Source organism: Osmerus mordax, chromosome 22, assembly GCF_038355195.1.
Source record: "Osmerus mordax isolate fOsmMor3 chromosome 22, fOsmMor3.pri, whole genome shotgun sequence".
NCBI lineage: Eukaryota > Metazoa > Chordata > Actinopteri > Osmeriformes > Osmeridae > Osmerus > Osmerus mordax.
The window spans coordinates 6,011,087-6,030,581 of record NC_090071.1 but is presented as its reverse complement, the minus strand read 5'-3'; positions in this window follow the sequence as shown (position 1 = coordinate 6,030,581).

Genomic DNA, 19,495 nt, shown 5'->3' with positions numbered 1-19,495 from the left:
ATTTGAGCTTTGTCATCTCTATTTATTTACCGCGCCCATTCCTTTATAATGAACATAATAAATGGTCTCTGAGTCAACCGTGACAGTGTCCAGCCATACACCAACATCACACTATAGAGAGGTGAAAGCATTTATTTTCTGATTCTATTGTCCAATGAATTATACACCATACTGCCAAACCTTGTTCATTGTGAACATTCACTGTATTGCAACCAGTGGAACCAATTATCTCCTTCTCTCAGCTCAGCTGGAACATGAGAATGGGAACAACATGTTGGGGAAGTACAGAGAGCAGGAACTTGAGAGGAACGTTTAAGGGAAGCAGGTCCAAAGGTGGATCCGTATACATGGAAGATGCATGGACATAACCAGAAGCCACCATTACCCAGAAGTCAAAGAAATAGAGAAAGTAAAAGTACTACAGCAGACAACATCCTGTAATGTTCCAAACTCTTTAAAATCAGCTAAGGGAGAAGGTTCATGTCTCTTAACTCCTGTTGGTCAAGTGACACTCCTTATAATCCATTTTCTTTTTTTCCAGATACAAAGAACATGGATTTGTATGACAATGGTTTTTTGCTGAAGGTCAAAAGCCTGTGTAACAGCTTAATAACACGGCAAAGTAGTATCTCTAAATACCCCTGATTCAACTGGGTACAGAGAAGACTCCTAAGGTGAGGTATTAGCAAAGCTTATTTATTTTCATTTCCGTGGCTTTTATTTGCTCGTTTCCCCTGTGGTAAAGCTGATTTCTGCCATGATTCCCTTCTTAATTTTAATACCTCTTTTGCTCATCATACAGACATTAGAATTTTTTTTTTCTTTCCCATCCCTAAAATAATAGAACTCCCGCACAGGAAGACAAGGCGACCACTGGGATGACGGTAAACTAGCTTCTTTTTCTTGCAATTAATTGGTGTACAGCCATGTGCATATATGATAACAGATTTTTTTTCCAACAAGGAAAAGGGAGGTTAATTAATGTAATAGCTGTGTTCGTGAAGATGCTGAATTTACTATGCTACCGCCCCCCCCACCAAAGCGCCCACCCCCCATTCCAACACCCCCCCACCCTCCCTCCTCTCCCCATGCTGCCTTAAGAGCCTTGATTCCACACTAATGACCTAGTTATTTTAATGAGGAGCATTAACCCCTGGCTACAGTCGTCCAGGTCTTAATTGTCAACTGAGGCTGAAGAAGGAGTGTCTCCCCATCAGCAGGTATGTGCTACATTAACGCATCTCATCCCGGCCGGCACTAATAAATAAATTGGTTGCCTGGGTAACCAGTGGTGATCAACAGTGTTGTTTTTCCCCTTCTTCTGTCTCCAACCCTTAGTCTCTCAAATGTGGCCCCCCAGAAGCTGTCTGTCATGCTGTGACCAGAGAGACAAGTACAGATATAGCCAAAATAAAACAATTAGAAAATGCATCTGCTTAGGAACCTGCAAACTCATTAGAATACATTCAGAAGCAAAGTGCCGGGTCCTTTCATTTACAGAAATATGATTAAAAATTCTCCTTTATGTTGCACCCAAGAGGTGTATTTTAAAATTCAAACACTATTTACTATAAAGTACAATATAAAATAAATTCAATAATGAGATACAGAAATATAGACACCTAATTAGAGGGACACTTAAAAGCCCCAGAAATCACTATTGGCCTTAATGAAGAAAGTCCAAAATAGCAGGGGATTAGGTGCTGCCTGTGTTCAAAGGAAAAAGCAGAAGATGTCAATGGCTGGATGCTACTGTAGATGAATCATTGTTGTTAGACCTAACCTAAAACACATGTACACTTTCTGCTCAGAGACTGGCAGAGATGGTTCCACTGTAACGTGCAGTAGCTGCACCAACATGAGCATCACACATTTTATTTCCACATGATACAGAGAAGTAGACATATAACTAATCACTGGTCAATTTCATCTGTATCTATATATTAGTTAATGGTTAATGACTACTACCCTGGGACCACCCCCACCCCCACCCCCCTCAACACACACACAACATCTATGGTTCTAGTCCCCTGTTACAGCTGGCAGCGTTAGCAGTAATAAACCTCCCTGTCAGTCTGCGAGGGAGGGGGCAAGGGGTGCATGTGAGGTGTGGAGGACAAGCCTCCGGTCTCTGACAGGGTCTGGGCTCGACGTGACAGCCCGTCGGTCAGACCCTGAGAAGGAGACCTTGACCTGAGCTGTCCAACAGGAAGCGACGGGGCAACATGACAAGGTCAGTGGTGAGGGCAACTAGATTTACACACACATATTTTCTGTGAGTGTACGCAGACACACACATACACATAGATTTCATTTGATCACAGCTGTCTCAAAATAAGTTATTTACAATGATTCAGCAAAAAAAAAAAAAAGTTTGGGGTCGCTCTAGTATACCATGGGAACAGTAAGCATGTCTTTGATGCCGGCCCCGTAGCACTTATGTTAAATAGATGTATTTATTCATTTAGGACATGCATCTATCCAAAGCAATGTAAAAATTCCTAGCCCTAATCTGTAGCCATTCACACCACACTCAATTTTTGGTATGATTGGCTGAACACAAAGCACTTGACTTAGCAATAATTATTTTTCAAAATCAATGAATGATGTTTTGTAACAATTAGACTGTATCAATACTTCTGTATACTGTATGTAGTAGCAGGTTTGCAGTGTATAAAGGTAATGAAATGACACCATCTCACCATTGGATGAGACAAAGACATAGAAGGTAATTGCAGTTGCTAAGAAGTTTTACAATTCCAGCTAGATGTTATCGATTTCATATGAATGGGTATGACATTTGACCACTTCAAATTCACACATTTCTGTGATCCCAATATGCTTTTGCATTATTTTCACAACCTGACTTCAATAGGTACCACCTATCCAAAGACATCATGTTTCAGAGGATTAATACTATACCACCAATCCATAGTTTCTGAGTATTATGGTAATCTGTGCTCCGATTTGACCAATTTTGCACTAAAAACAACAAAACATCAGCTTTGCTTAGCACTTAAGACTCTTGGTCTATTTATATCAACCACAAGCATAATATTCCTGGAAGAGGTTGCCATCAGTGTGTACAATAGTGTCCTCAGGCGTAGGTCTCCAAAAGCAATGGCACAGTATTTTTGTGACTTGTCTTCCAAAAGCAATAAATGGCAGGTTTAAAGAGAATATCCTGCTTGAATAGGAATTCTAAGAGCCTTCACGGTAAATTTAAAAAGGAGATCTGTGGATGCCCCAGGAACTACCAAATGCTTTCCAAAAGCCTTTGGCATTTCAGGGATATCTTTGTTTTAGGTTATTATTTTCATTTTCATTTTTTTTTTTTCAAAAGCAATACAATCCAAAATAGTTCAACTTCTATTATCATCACCATCATCATCATCATTGCCATCATCATCAACAACATCAACACCATCAAGATCGTCAGAAAGACCCTTGGAGCCTCAGTATAATATTGCAAGTCATTTATCTGTTGTCAGCACAGGTTACAAACTGTAATCCTTGACTGCTTTAGAATTAGAATGTCTTTGATGTCCCCACATTTTTTTTCTCACCCTTTTTTCATATTTTTTTCTTCCCTTTTTGCCCCAAGGCTTTACCAATGCTCTGCAGCTCACTGTTTATTCCTCGTAATCTTCCTCTCATCTCGAGGCTAGCAGTGACAGATGGTTATAGGCACACAATAGTATTAAGAGTTAGATTTTTTTCTTTTCTCCCATCCTTTTTATGCTGCCTGCTCTCTGTACAACAAATAGCTATCAGACACAGGGCAGAGGCTCCTGTTCATCTAGCATAGGTAACTCCACACAGACATCTCTCTGCAGTATGCTCTCCTGTCATTTTCCTCCTCCCTACTGCCAACTCTCAAAGGTAAACTGCATTAACCTTGCTGACTGTTATTAAAAAGATGTATTTCCCAGGTTTGCCTCTCTCCCCATACCAGCCCTCCTGTTTTCTCCTCTGGTGCGCTTGCTGCTCACATACCAAACAAATATTGGGTGTCATCATAAATTCTGAACGGCAGGCAGGGTTGGTCTAATTTTCAATCCCACTGTCTGTGTGTCAGATGAGCGCTCCTGGATGATGCATTGGGGTAAATAAGGCAGGCAAAATTAGCCCTCCTGTCAGACTCTACCTTTTACCCCAAGGCTGCCTCGAAATTGACTGCATGCTCGATTTTCAAAATGAGCCCTTAATGTTAGTCTGACAAACGGCATCTCCGTAATACTCTTCTGTGTCTCACACTAAGCATTAATTACCTTTTTTACACCCCCCCTCCCACCTCCCACAGTATTGACATTTATGTAACATGCCATCAACAATTATCCGTTGGAACCAACAACTCTAAGATACCCATTGATTATCTAAACAAAGATAATATGACATGACTCCGAGTATAGTGGTAGCAGGACCTTCTGGCAGAATTATGTTGCCTGATGACATTGATTAGATGAGAACTACTTCTGTCTTCGCAATGTATTTCACAGCATATGTTGGGCAATTTCAATACAATGAAAGGGTTAGGGATGAAGCTCTGATTGTTGGCATAGGACCTAAATTCCATGTCTTTGCCTGTGATGTGCTGTTGATATTGATGATTACGACTACAAAGTGTGGCTGTTGTCAAGGCAGGTCAATCGGTCACGTAACTTAATCAGTGCAGCTACAGTAGACTGTCTCCAAATTTAAGCTTGGCGACAGAAAATGTAAGTTCAATCAGAGTGCTCAATTAAAGACAGGGCACGGCTGGGGTAGGCCCAGTATGGTGCCATGGGTCTCTAACCAGGGCCTCCGCCTCATTCTGCCATCACCCATGGAGGTGCGGGGGCCAGGACACAGGGTGCAGGGCCTGCCTGGACCAGTCTAGGATTAACACAAGCGCTGTGCTCAGGACATATGGCATTTGTCATCTCCCACTGAGAGAGAGACTCCCTAGACTCCCCATCTCCTCCTGTTGGGATTTAGAGCTTGGAGTGCTTTAGTTGTTTACTGTGCATTAAATATCCTCATTCGCCGTGCTCCCCTCTCTAAACTTCGCAGCGTTAAGAGAAAAATGGCTCAAGTGGCCTGCTGACTCTGTGAAGCCCCCTGAGATAGGACTGGAGTCATCAGTAGGTGCACTGTGTAATTCCATATGAAGAACTCTACAGAAGATGGACTTCTGTGACCCCCGCTATCCGCGCATTAGCAATGAAGACAAGCACACTTTTTTTCCATTCTTGGCGGTGCTCTCGCTGAACTCTCTTCAGAAAACAAGTCTTTCATGCTGGTTTGATAAAGTGTCTTTTGACTCCATTACATGGCAGCTATTAGTTGGATACTAAAGCTGGATTTCAAGTGCTTAGAAATTTGTTAAACAATGTGTCGCAATAGAAGAAAGGGTGGTGAGAATCTTGAGGGAGTTTGCCAAAATAATACCAGATTCAGCATGCCTGAAAATGCCTCTTCATGGGTCTCATATTTCATGGACGAACAAGAAGTTAGCTGAACGGGCCGTGATGAATTGAACTCTAGCATATACCTTATGGGAAATCTGGATGGGAGAAAGCACGAGCTTTGGCAACAAATTGCCTTCACTGGCAGTTAGTTCCATGTTCCATTCTTTGTTCTGTGTTGTTGAGGGTCTTATATTGTTTAGTGGAGGTTATTCTTTTCGGTAAGACATTTTGAATCAAATATGAAAATCCCTTTAGGTAACAGTTGCTCCCGATCAGATGCTGCAGGCTGCCACAGTTTTAATGTGCTGGCAGTAAAATCCCTCACGTCAAAGGTCATTTGTTGTGCTGGTGCACCATGTTGCCATCGTCACCTGCTTACAGTGGCCCTCATGGCAACAACAATCCCATCCCACACCCCATCCTCAAATCCACGGCATGGGAACAAGCACAGGGCGACCTCTAATCAGGACACATGCAGATGAACGAACTGCTAGGAATTGTTGTCACAAAAAGAGGGGAATAAGAAAAGAAAAACCTGAACAAGCTTGTTGGGCTGTGGAGGGATTACAGCGGAGCCCCTACCTCTTCCTAATTTACCTCTGAATAAACCTCAAATTTATGAGGATGTTCACAGCATTAATCCAGCTCTGATTTGCCCAGTGTAGAGGCGATTACAAAATGGGATTTTTGTCACTGATATTAGATTAAGTGGCCAACAACACCACCGCAAAAGAGAGAAACATGGCCAGGATAATTCCCACACAAAATATCTGAGCCAACACGACAACGCAACATAGGTGGTCTCCGCTGTTTGGAAGATTTATTGACACACCTCTGAGGAAAGCTTTGTTTTCTTGTAGGATGCTGAGAATGTCCAGTCATAGCATAAATAAAATAGGTCAGTTCTGCTGAGAGGGTATTCTCTATCAACCAATAAAGCCAGATCAGGGTACAATATCGGTGCCTAGAAAAGACTTTCAGCTCCAGCAGACAGTGAATCTGAACTCCCCTCTACTCACATACAGCTTCTAGGCTTCACAGTTTGCATGGTTTTCATACAGCCCTTCCTCACTTTACAAACTGTAAACTTAACCAATTCTCAATATTAAATTCTCGTCACGGTAGAATGGGTAATGAGACATATTGACTGCTGGGGATGATTACACAGGTAAGAGTAATTGGGCTGATACTATTGTGATGGCAAAATGATATTGGCTTTATTGCCTGAAGGAAAGCATGAACCACATTCAAACAGTATCTGAAAGAGATCTATCATCACAGTGAAGCGTCTATCACTTATCCCGTTGCCATGCATTCGTTTATATATGATGTCCCATCTTTATGAGACTTTAAATGATGTCATCGCTGTCCCACTTCGGCTTTCATTTATCTTCCCATGCACTTCCATACATTCACTATAACAACTTTAAGACACCTGACACTGATTGTAAATTATCGCAAAGTTTTAAGTAATCAGCTGTGTGTTTGTGTGCAAATGGAGGTGGGAATGATGGAAGATAGAATATGGAAATGAGAGGAAATCTACTCCTGCTGAGGTATGGATACTACAAAAGTATATATATAGTCAGCTATTGAAGTTTGTAGTTTAATTTTGTAGTTTAGGTTAACTACCTTCAGGATAGTGCTGTAAAATCCACACATTTGAGGTTTGTCAATTGAAAACCTAAGTAGCCTATATTATATGTCCATACAACACTACTATACTATTTACTGTAACCCAGTAGCCCATTGTGTTGTTTTATTTATTCTCCATCTTTGTCTTGCTCTTTTTTAGTACCATGTTAAATCAGAATTAGACATGTTTAAATATTTTCTGCAGCTTTCATAGATGCAAGAAAGAACCTGCCACATAATTAGCAAAATACGGTTCTAATGCTCTTCTCCTTGAGAGTTTGACCCTATTTGTTTACAGAGGTAATTTCATTATGCAGTGATATTCCCACGAGTTTCCCTGAGTTAATGCTAAATGTTCACAAGAGAGAGGATAAGTATTTGGCAAATCATCAGCAAAGAGAGAAGTGAACAATAGCACTTCTTTCTTGTTGACAAATTCCATTAGTGAACAAATGTGTCTTTATGCACTAGTTTACAATAATGACATGAAGCGATGCAATCTGCCTCACCTACAACCTATGTGTGTATGCACATGATGATTTATACCTACAGTACATCTCAACTCTGCATGGGTAAGGATTTTTTTCCATTTTGGTCAGAATACCTTTGCTTGATATTTCATTCATGCTTCATAGATGCATGAATAGGTATAAATATGTGTTGGATTAATTGTTAAGATATATAAAATTCTTGGCTTTCATCAGTAGGAATGGAAAAACTGTATGAGTGAAAAAACTAAAACTGTACATTGCGTGTCTGTCACGTGTTTGGGATGTGTGTCTCTGTGTGTACGTGTGTGTTTGTGATGTGTGTCTCTGTGTGTACGTGTGTGTTTGTGTGTATCTTAGGGGGTTGGAGGGTAAGTAAGACAGAAAGACTGAGGTTGGAAAGAGCCTGATGTCAATGTTGAAGAAATAGAAACCACATTTGAAGCCCTGGCACTGACGCTTGTATTTAGGGCCAGATGAGTTTATGACAGAGAGCGCTGGATAGTTACTGAGCACCGTGGCCTTTCTCCTCTCCACACAAACAGAGAATGAAGATGTACATACCATTTCAAAAGTGAGCCTCAGAGCATTCAGCACAGGTTGTACCTATTAGGACAGCTTAGTAATTCAAGAAGCAGCAATTTAGCAAGGAAAAATCTAAAGCCGGCTTGGTTACTCTAAGGGTTCCCAAAAGACAGCTTTGAAAAGTGGAATAGATGACAGAGGGGATCGTCATCAGAGAGGTGGTTAAGGACTGTTAATGAGAGGCCAATTCCGTGCCAGACACTATCTGGCAGATTGCAACAAAGAAAAAAGGCCTTCATTGTCCCCTAATCTCAGTTGAAGTGGTAACAAAGTGCATTGACGACATTGAGGGTCGCATTTACAATGACAAGTCATGCAAAATTATGCATTGTATCATGGTGTCCAAAGAACTGGAGCTGGACTTTGCTGATTAATGGAGATTCTGACATATTATGTGACTATTGTCGTAAATACAAATCAACTCACTTCAGCTATAAGCTTGCCAACAATTCAGAGATGAGGAAACCCAAAATCATTGCTGTAGGTTGAAATATTACAAAATGGCAACAGGACCGACCAAAGGTAAATTGAAATTGTCTTTCCATTGTGACAGGAGAGACTGAAATCAAGGCAACGTTATACTATCACTTAAATGGTTAAAAGTTACATGAGTAAACGCCTCCAAACTGTCCAGACCACTCCAAAGAAACAGTGAAGTCATATTGTCTTTCATGAAGTCCTCAGTACTGTACCCTGATTTTTCTGTAATTGCATCAGAAAATTGTAGTACTCTCCCTTAACATGTCGAGCCATCTGAATTGGCCAAACGTTTACTGACTTAAGTATGAATGGAAAAATGTATTCTGTTTTCCAGCATACGGTTTGTAGAACTTGTTGAGACGCAAAACCTCTATCACACCACGTCTTCCAAACTGATGACCTCACAGGAAAGAACACGAGTGCCGAGCCATGAGAGACCAAAGACTAAACAAGGGGGTTCCAGCTCAAGTTACACATTCACCTTGTTAAAGAATCAACCATTAGATCAACAGTACATATTTTTTGTCTGATGGTGACATTGGTTTGGACCATTAGCCAGACGTAGTTGTTCTAGCTTAACAATGAACAACAGAACCATTAATTTAGTGATGGGTACACAAGGTTTAACATATTTGATTAGAAATGCAGAGAACAGCCACTTACTGCCCTCATAGTCTAAGCAATGTTTCACTCCACCTTTTGCTAAGTAATTTGGAATTAATTTGCATAATCTTCTTACTTAGAATCTGAATCAAAATGACATTTTCTTCAATTACAGCAAAACACTGCGACGACTCATCAAGCACTGCAAATCAACAAAATAGGAAATATGAATCTTGAGAAATTAGAATGATTTTGATACCCACTCCTCAGCCACCACCAGCCCCCACAGCCTACTTGGCGGCGTAATCTACTAAAGATTAAAAATTACTATCATAAAACAGACATTCCCTGAAAGTAATCCCCCTTCCCTAAAACAGGGGGAGGGAAAAATCTGCAAGGAAGCCTTTGCTTCTAGTTATGTCAGACTGTATTTTAAACAGTTCTAATCATATACCTTTGTGGACACTTAATTAAAATTACAAAACCAATTTTAATCTGTAGTCCAATTAATATGCAAATATATGCAAATGTAGTAAAACAAGGTGGTGATTAAGTTAAGGACACTCTATTTCATGTCTCCTTTAAGTGTGAAAACAAACCATATTTTTTCCCCAAGACTTGCTCTGATGGATTGTGATGTTTACTGGATGCATGCTGAGCTGAAGAAAATAACCTTTCCAGTATTATTTCAAAAGGGAAGAGAGGGAGCCGAGACAAAGTTATTCAGCGCATGTGTCCCTAATCCAAGTATCAAGTCATTTTACACACATCATGGTAATTCCCCTAAGGTCAGTGCAAAGTTACATTTCTACACTGGCCATTTAGAATACTGTTTGAAATTCAAGACTTCCAGGCTTGAGGTGAGAGTTGACAATTCAAAAGAGAAAACGTTAATTGTACGTAAATTCTAATTAGGCCTCGGAGATAGTCTTTCAAAGTCATATCTGAAGGCAGAAATGTCCAGAGCAGGTAATAAATCTGGATATTGAATAACCTTTTTTATTTTTTTATTAGAAAAAATAGACTATAGGCATTACAAATTGAAATGAGTAGTGGTCACAAAACTTTTTGTCACACTCACCTACTTTCAGCAAAACTATTACTAACCATAAAATACTCATTAGTTAAAGCAATTTAAGGCTTTTTTCATGCCAATTGCTTGAAATCTTACCCTACATTCGGAATAACTCTATACAGTGGCATGCATGTAGTTTACATATCCATATAAGAATAAGATAATTGGACAAACTGCCAAAGCATTTCGTAAGACAATTAAACCAGACAATGAGATGGGAACAATTCCCTTTTTCTGCAAGTATTGTCCATCTAGGGTCATATAATTGCCTTTTGGTGACAGATTCAATGCAAATCCAATTAGCATCCCTGAATAAAGAAAAACATTTCCGTAGACTTTAAACACATGTGAAGGTTTCAAAAAAGTTATATATTCAGTTTATTACTTATTATTATTTTTGATCTCAAAACAAACATAATACAGTACACTGACAAAGTAAGCTAAAATTATGTTTGTGACTGGACAAATACATTGACTATAGATTAAGGTAATGGAACAGTGAATACCCCGCCTGGAGGTGGGGTACCTCTTGCTGACCAGACCTGTAAGTGAAGTCTGGCTACAAGGTAGATGCAAGCTGCTTGAGTCATCGGCCGCTGCTACAAACCTGTAATCCTGTCTGAGCCGAGCGGTGCAGACCTCCCTCAGCATGACGCCTCCCTGAGGCTACCGCTGCTGCCGTGCACTGCGCCCTGCTGATACCTCACAGACATGGAGGGATCCAGGTGACTTACACGCTAAAACACCGGGGGGGTTCAGACACACAGGCACACCAGAGCAAAGTCATGACAAGCCCAGAAAGGAATGAGGTGGAGGGGCAGAGAGAGGTGTAAGTGAGGGTTTGACATGGAATGCAGGCATGCTGCCATTCGCTTATAGGTTACACCTTCTGAAGAATATGCCTAGATGTTGTTTCATTCAGAATTGCAGTCAACAATGTTGTCTGTACCTTTGGCAAATGCGCAGAGAATTATCCGAATGACGCTATGGTAATGATATAAGCACCTTTTTCTTTGGAAAGAAATAATACAGACAGATAATGTAGTATAAAACAGGCGACTGAAATGTATTAACAGCATGGAGGTTGGCATTACAACACTGGCCCATATCCATGCATCTCAGGTTCAAAAACCACCAAGTTTTAAACATTAGGAGTTGAATGCCAAACCTTAACCATTACCGAATGCTGAAATGTGTTCATTTTACAACACATGTGCTAGGTTAATGCATATAATTATGATAACACATTGCTGTTGTGCATGGACAAAGAGTGATTGAGACAGATATTTCTTTAGAAAAAGTCCATCAGTTGAACATGAATGTAATGATTTTGTCAGAAATGTCTTAATAAAGATTCTTCTTCTTTTTACTTACAGCATGTGTGATGTACAACAAACAATTGATGTATGCCCTACATATGTAAATTATTTGTAGGATAAGGTCAAGTCAATCATTCATAGTAAGACCCTGTCTTATCACAGGAAATATAAGCTAATCACTAACCAGTGCCATCATATTCCTTACACAAGTATAATTGGTAAACTGCAAAGAATGCCTGCAACTAAAATACCTAAATACAGAAACATCAAACCAAAGTGGATCCTTATTTCACATAGAAAGTGTGTGACAGGGGAATGTTAGGTATTAAAGCCTGTGTCACTGTGCTCCAACATTCTACTCCACAGTAACACAAAGCAGCTGGGATCAAAATGTGGGCTAGCCATCTGATAGAGCACAATGAATCGTTTTGTTTGCGTTCAGAGAGGAGGACATGGATGCTTTTTGATGTGACAAAATATGAGCATTTCAAATGACTCACAGGCTTTCAAGTATAACCACACAAAGTAAAGTTGAGAGGTAACAACTGTGGTGTTAACGATCTATGGCCAGTGGCGATTGTAAGCCTTAGAACGGGGCTTGCTGATCCATACCTGATCCATATACTAAGAACTGTAGACTAACAACCCCTGTTTACTTATGAAAAGCTGGCATGTACAGGAGCTGGCATGTACAGGAGCATGACAATGGAAAAAGAGTGAATGGAGCTTCTCAAAAGTTCTGATCAGCAGAAGTGCTGGGACACCATTTGTGCATTAGTGAATGGCAAAGGTCCAACTATACAGCACTTTAAAATTAAATCATTATCATAGAAATAATCTAGCATGTAGGTGCAGTAACAACTACTATGTGATCATATAAACATAGTGTCCAGGACACGGTATATTGCTACTGGTCATTGGCCAATGCAATACTTAGAAATAGGCTTGACAAATGAATAAAGAACTGTAAAGCACACCTCTTCAAAGTCAACAAGGAATTTCTAGTGGAAAGGTATTACAGATGGTAGTGCGAGGCAGGTCCGAGGAGAATTCAACTCAATAGGCAATTTAAAAATTGAATGAGGAGGTTTGACTAAGCAATAAAACCATGCAACCTGTGCCAGTGAGAGGTACTTAGGAGGAATGCCACCAATTATCTTATTTATAAATCAGCGTCCATTTCACTGATGGCTTTATCTCAAATTTGATTAAACACAAATTTCAAAGTCAAAAATCATTTGATCTAATTCTCTTTATTGGTAATAATCACAAGTCCTCTTTAGCCTTCACTAATCAAAAACTCCATTGATTTCCACTGGGCTAGAGGGGGATGGCTTTGAGAAGAGGCTGGACGAGAACACAGGGCTCAACAGTCACAACGCTCAAGTGGCCAGAGAAGGCCTGCTAGTTCTTTGGGCACCAAAAAGGCATGTAACCTAAATGTCAAACGCTGCAGCCCTCTCACGGTGACCACGACTCATCATTATAATGCTCAACTCGGCTCCGCCACTTCACAAACCCTGTCTGAGTGGAGTAAACGAGGTTACCCGAATGTCAGGTTAGTGAGAAGGGCTATCGTTCTACCAAGGGTGTCACTTCGGGATATCATCCACACAATCATCATCCTCATTACCAGAGTCACTTTACAGGTGAGAGCACCTCAATGAAGTGCAACCAAGCTCTGCCAAAAGAAAACATCAAGACCCTTGTTGCATATAAAAGCAAGTCATTAGAGCACATTAAAATCCACATTAGAGCTATTACAGCCTTCCCAGCAGTCACAGAGTATCAGTGACTCACCAAGCACAGTTCACCCTGCACCACGTCCTAAAGGCATCTCGTATGGACAACAGCCCGCTGGCTCTGGCATCATGATCAGATATTGTGTCTCAGTATCTGTGGGCAAACTTTGAATGATCAGGCTGACAAAAAGTGAAGATTCATATTTTAAGTGACAAAATATGCTTCATGAACTCCAGTTTGCCTCTAGTTCCCTTGTGAGATGAAGAAAAGAATACTCTGAAATACAAACTTCAAAACCTTGAAGAAAACCAACTCTCATAATGATCACTTTTGCTCTGCATGGTCTCTTGAGGAAAACCATTAGATAATGAAATATGCATATTAGTAAAAAGGAGGAAATCTCTATAAAAATACATAACATTGGCTACACAATGTTGGAAAGACACACTTGGTGGACAATTGTAATAACTATTGTAAGCAATACATGTTTGTTGTGTACAGAACACCATTCAACCTTTTGAAATATACAAATGCTACAATATATCAGATGCTATATTAGATACCACAGTATCCAAATAAATTGAGTAATAGCAAATACGTACTTGAAGCAACAATAATGTATTTAAGTCTAAAGGTAGAGAACATCAGATTATAATTGAGCAAAAACAGAATTTTGAATTGATGCCACAATGTGGAAATCCCCAATACTCACTGGGCCTCCCTTCATTCAGCTTTAATGCCAGCTCACTGGATCTTATCAGAAACTGTCTCTGCCATCAGACAAAAATGAAAGGCCAGACTTGCAGCTTCTTGATTTGCTAAATTATTCACAGAAATGTATAAAGTGCCTTAGTACTGTGTACCTTTATGTTTCACATGGGAACCTCTCAGTCAGGATATCCTGCCGGCTGCCATGGTTACAGACACTTCAGAGTGCCAAGTAAGGAAGTTATTAGACCCTAAATCCTAAAAGCATAGTTAGTCTCTCATATCAGTAAATGTACTTTGACACCAAACTTTTGCAACTCAAGACAATAATATTATTAACCTGGCTAAAACATTTTTCTATACACTTTCTTTTTTGCAGAGGGAGTTGCAGAGGGTGACTCCTGCCCTCGGCTGAAAACAACAAGGGTAAGAAAGGATATGCATTGCCCCACGTTCAACTGAGATAAATGAGTTTGCATTGTCTGTCAGCCTGGCTTCCTGCTAGCCCAGGTCACTCCTTATGAAATTACTACTTGTCAATGTTTTCAAATCCTGATTGATGAATGGGCCAAATTAGAGTTTTTGTGTTCCTGTATTTCAATGTCCACTGAATCTGAGAAAGCGCCATGAGATTGTTATTGACACATATTGAGCCATGGTGATGTGCCTCAGTTATGTGTGTAACTTGTGTTACGTGGCCTGTTGAGTATAGAAAAAGTTTTCAGCACTGCCACAAAGTATTGCAAAGCAGTGTACCTAATGTGTAAGATTTTAATGGTAGGGGACAAATTAAAGAATACTTCAAAGAGAAGGGGATTTAAAAATCAACTCACATGTTTGCCTTTGGTCTACCAGAGTTTTTTTTTCAAAGACTGGACAAACTAAAGCAGTTTGAAAAGGACCGCAGGCATGTTGAATGATTGTCAGCCATGCAAATAATCACTTACTTACACTCTGTGAGTTTGCTTTGGATAAGGCAAATTACCATTTGAAAATGAGCTGAAAAACACTCTGGGCAGGAGGCTTCTATCATGAATTTCTGCTATGTGTCATAGCCACATATAACCACACATGCTTATAAACATGTAGAAACACACTTTTCACATACACCCAGATGTTGTCTGATGTGTAATCCTAGACATCCAGACCTGTGATTGACGTTTCAACCAGTGATTAATTGATTAAAAAAACTGCACACTTGACAATGTTGTTCTCCTGTTTGTGGAATAGCAGAAGCTTTAAGAACTCTTGTTTTCTTTAAAGTTCAGAGGCAGTCAGTTCTTTCTTCTTATGACCCATTTTTATGTTAGTCCTGCCTAAATATTTAAGGTAGGTGTTTCATTCTGTGTGACTATACTTCATTTCACTGCTTCAAAAGAGAATAGCAAGGTAAAGAAGTTTTCAAAGCCAATTTTACATCTGACATTGTGACATTTTAACTTAGTAGTACGTTTATCAACTGTCAACAAAATGTGTGAACAAAAGGTTCATAGCTCAGAATAAAAGGTAAGCAATGCTAAAGCTGCACTACCAAACTAATGCCATTTTGATGAAATGGTCAGGACACAAACAGCAGGGGTTTCTGATCTCTCCACCATTGCAGCTATCATCCTCTGGTTTTCACTGTATTTTATCATTGTACTGCAACTTTTTGTCTGAAAGGCAGTATTTTTATACAGTAATATGTTACTTTTGAGTGTGTCAGCACACAGAAAAAGTACTGTCTTGGTTAAAGATACCATAAAGAAATACCATAACTTTTGTAGATTCACTTGCTTTCAAAATATATGGTTTTATATGCTTTAAATAAGCCCCTTTTTGTTAAACAGATTAAAATGACAAATCATAGATTAGTGATGGCAACTCCAAGACTAGTACTGGACAGCTTACAGTAATGATACTTCTATCCTGAAAAGTCACAAAGTGTTGCCCTATTTAACAGGGTAAATAAACAAACACAGATAGATATAATTTGGAGAATTAGAATTTTGCAAAATGGAAAACAACTATCTTTCTTGGAGCAAATTATTATAATTTTTTGTGATGAATAATCATGCCTCGTCTGAAGAAGAGTCAGTACACATGAAGACAGACAGCACCACTTTGGGCCCTCATAATTACCTGACTCACTCAACAATGGACACATTCTCAAAGAGGGAGCTTATTAACAGACATTATGCGAGAAGTGCATTCTTAAATGGATCTTTTGGAGTGTCAGTGGGTATAAGGCTGGGGAAGCAAATAAAAGTGTTCTACATTATGTCAATGTCTTTATGTCATGTATTTTTGACTTGAGTCAAGACCTGGGTCAGGTGATCTGTATGGGATGTCCTTTCTCTTTTCTAATAGCCAATTGTAAGGAACAGTTATAAAAACATAACATTTAGCCATAGCACATGGACTAAACATTGCGCTTTTATGCAATGCACACATTCAACACAAAATCTTAGAGCTGAATGTTAATGGCCTGAACTGTGTATGTCACAGGTTTTTCAAGCCTTTTAGGAGATGCTAAATGAGCAGCCAAGGTGACCTATTATGCAAGCGGTTCTGTTTTGTTTAAAACACCAGTGTCAGTTCAGAATGGGTTTTGGCCGTCAGTTCTCTCTGTCAAGCTAGGTCGGGTCAAAGGCCACCTGGTTCAGCCAGGTTGAGGACAGAGCTGGTGAGAAGCAACCTGGAACAAAAGGGCCACTGTTAGAGTTCTGTCACTTTGCTAAAAACATTCACCTTCACCCTTCAAGCCTACTAAAACACAAAAAATATCCCCTGCGGGGACGCTTCAATGGAGGGCTGTGAACGCCAGGCCTCTGCAAAGAAAAGTTTTGATCTTGTCAAGGGAAGTCACAGTGGGACCTCATTGGTGCACTCTAATGCAATAAGAAAATGGTGGAAAAGGGTGAAACGCACCTCTGGTTTCACTGAAAGTCCATTGGACAACGTTCTCAAAGGAATGATAACCTTCACAATCCCTTCACATGCTTTCATGGTCACCAAACATTTACTGCCTCTGTGACATTAGCAAAGGGTTAGAGAATACATATGCATTTGCTCAACTAAACATTGTTGAGGGGCTTTTGCCATTTCAAACCTTTTCAGTTGCCTAATACCATTGCTAATCAAAACAATGTGTTATGAAATTAGATGAAAGGGTATTATTAGATGAAAGGGTATTATTTTCATACTTTCATACACACTTTCACTCTTACACTGAGGAAATCATATGTGTTGAGTTTTGCAGATAAGAGTTTAAGAAACACTGGCACAGGCCTTCTACTAATCAAACGATTGCAAGCGACACGGGAGACCAGTTTGGAGAAGTAAGACAGTTTGTTGTTTCACCGCCTTTGACTAAGGTCATACCAAATTAACAGCCTTATGAATGAATAAAAATAGCATACTATTAATTTTTTTCTCCTCATAAATCTTAAAGGTTGACCTGATTTTTAATGTTAAACTATGGGAAGGAATTAGAGGGACAGAGGGGGAAAAAACATTTAGATAAGCAGACTGAACTCATTTTAGTATGTGTTGTCTCTCTGGTTTCATGAGTTCCATGGAGGCTGAGCCATGTTTGAGCTTTTGTAAGTAAACAAATAAAAATGCAATTCTACTATAGACTATAACAATATCTTCCCTTTTAAAAATACATTATGTAAAATCCAGCAATTTTCATTATTAAGATTGCTACTTTAAATCAACCAATACTACAAAATCATTTAATTGCAGCCCCATTTGTTAACAGGCTTACCTCTTTGTCTAAGCATTGTGGTCAGTATTCTGTCTTTAAATAGAGCGTAATTATTTCTAGTTGAAGGTCTTACGTTTGTCATTCTGTGTTACTCAATGATAAAGCAAGTTGCTTTCAGACTTAATCGTTACAAGTACATTAGATGAGCATAGCTGGCTAAGAGGTCAGAACTTTATCAACACTTGTACCCGCTGGTAAAGGGCCTGGCACTGACAAAAGGGGATTATGTCTTCAAATCGAGAACTGATGATCGAGCTCCAAAACAGTCAATTATAGAATTTTCATTACAATCTTTTGTGCTGTGCATTTGTTGTTGTTAGTTTGATAACATGGTACAATGACTTTGGATTGACAAGGAATTATGCCGGTCTGGAGTATTTGGGGTGCAAGCCAATCATATATGTACCAATCAGAAGTTTGCAGAAGAGAAATAACAGCAGTTAAATCTTAATTTTCTAAAACCGAGGATGAAAAAATATAGTTAGCGAGCAGACAAATGATGGGCAGCACCAACATCATGAAAATATGCTAATCACCCTCTGAAATAATGTCTGATAAACTTCTGCATAACAGTTGATGTGAAGACTTTAAAGAGAAAGAATCGTTATGTTTATTGGGTGTTTGAGACTGTCTTGAAAAAAAGAAAGATACTCTAGTGGGAAATGCTACGGTATGAAATATGACTTTTTCAGTTGTGTTCAATTGTGTGTGCAGCACACAATGTTTCGGAGGCATACTTTACTTCAGTGATGGGCTGATGAATATTGCATTCAGGCCCATGTTTTTTCGAATAGTCTGATGGCACAAGATTGGACAACATCAGTGGTGAGTGTCCGAACAGACCTTGAACCTGACAAGGTACACTTACTGCAACTAGCTATGTGGCATGTTAATGTTATCACTTTGGAATATTCAGAAATCCAACACTGCATTTATTGCACACAAAAAGCTTTGCAAACATATGCATGGGGGCATGCTGCCAGAAAAAGAAACATTTGAAAGGATGGCAAATCCTCAAATCAGTGGATAGCATTGCAGTGTAAAACCCATACATAAGAGACAAAGGAGGCTTGCCCTTAATCTAAGTATCATTTATGGCTTTGATATAGTTCTTTCCTTACCCCCTCTGACATATGGCAATTAAAGAACAAAGAAATGGGTACCAAAAACTGAACTGGATGATTAATTCTATTAATAAAAGGCACATATTGTCACTCCCAATGCAAAAGGCAAATGTACGTAGCTTTGAAGCCAGCAGTCTCCCTAACTTAACCCAGTCCCTGCTCATCTGTTGCTCTACAGTGTCTTTAATGTGGTGGGCCCACAAGGCCTTTATACTGCCACACAATCACGTCACTGTACATCCTTAGAATGAGGATTATTCGCATTTCCTGGTCCGTTTGAGCTTCAATCAAAAGTCTAGGACCACGTACAAAAGAAGGAAAAAAACACCCTCCAAGTAACGTGGTGGCTAGACTCAAACCAGATGAAATGTCTCTATTTTTACCTTTTCCTGCCAAGAATAGTCTCAGGAACATCCTGTATTGTAAAGGTTTGGACCCACTGACTTAAGCACTCAGGATACTCCATCAAACGATAATAATACAGGGGATTTGGTTTTGGAAATTGTAAAAGAAATAAAAAAAGACATCATCCAT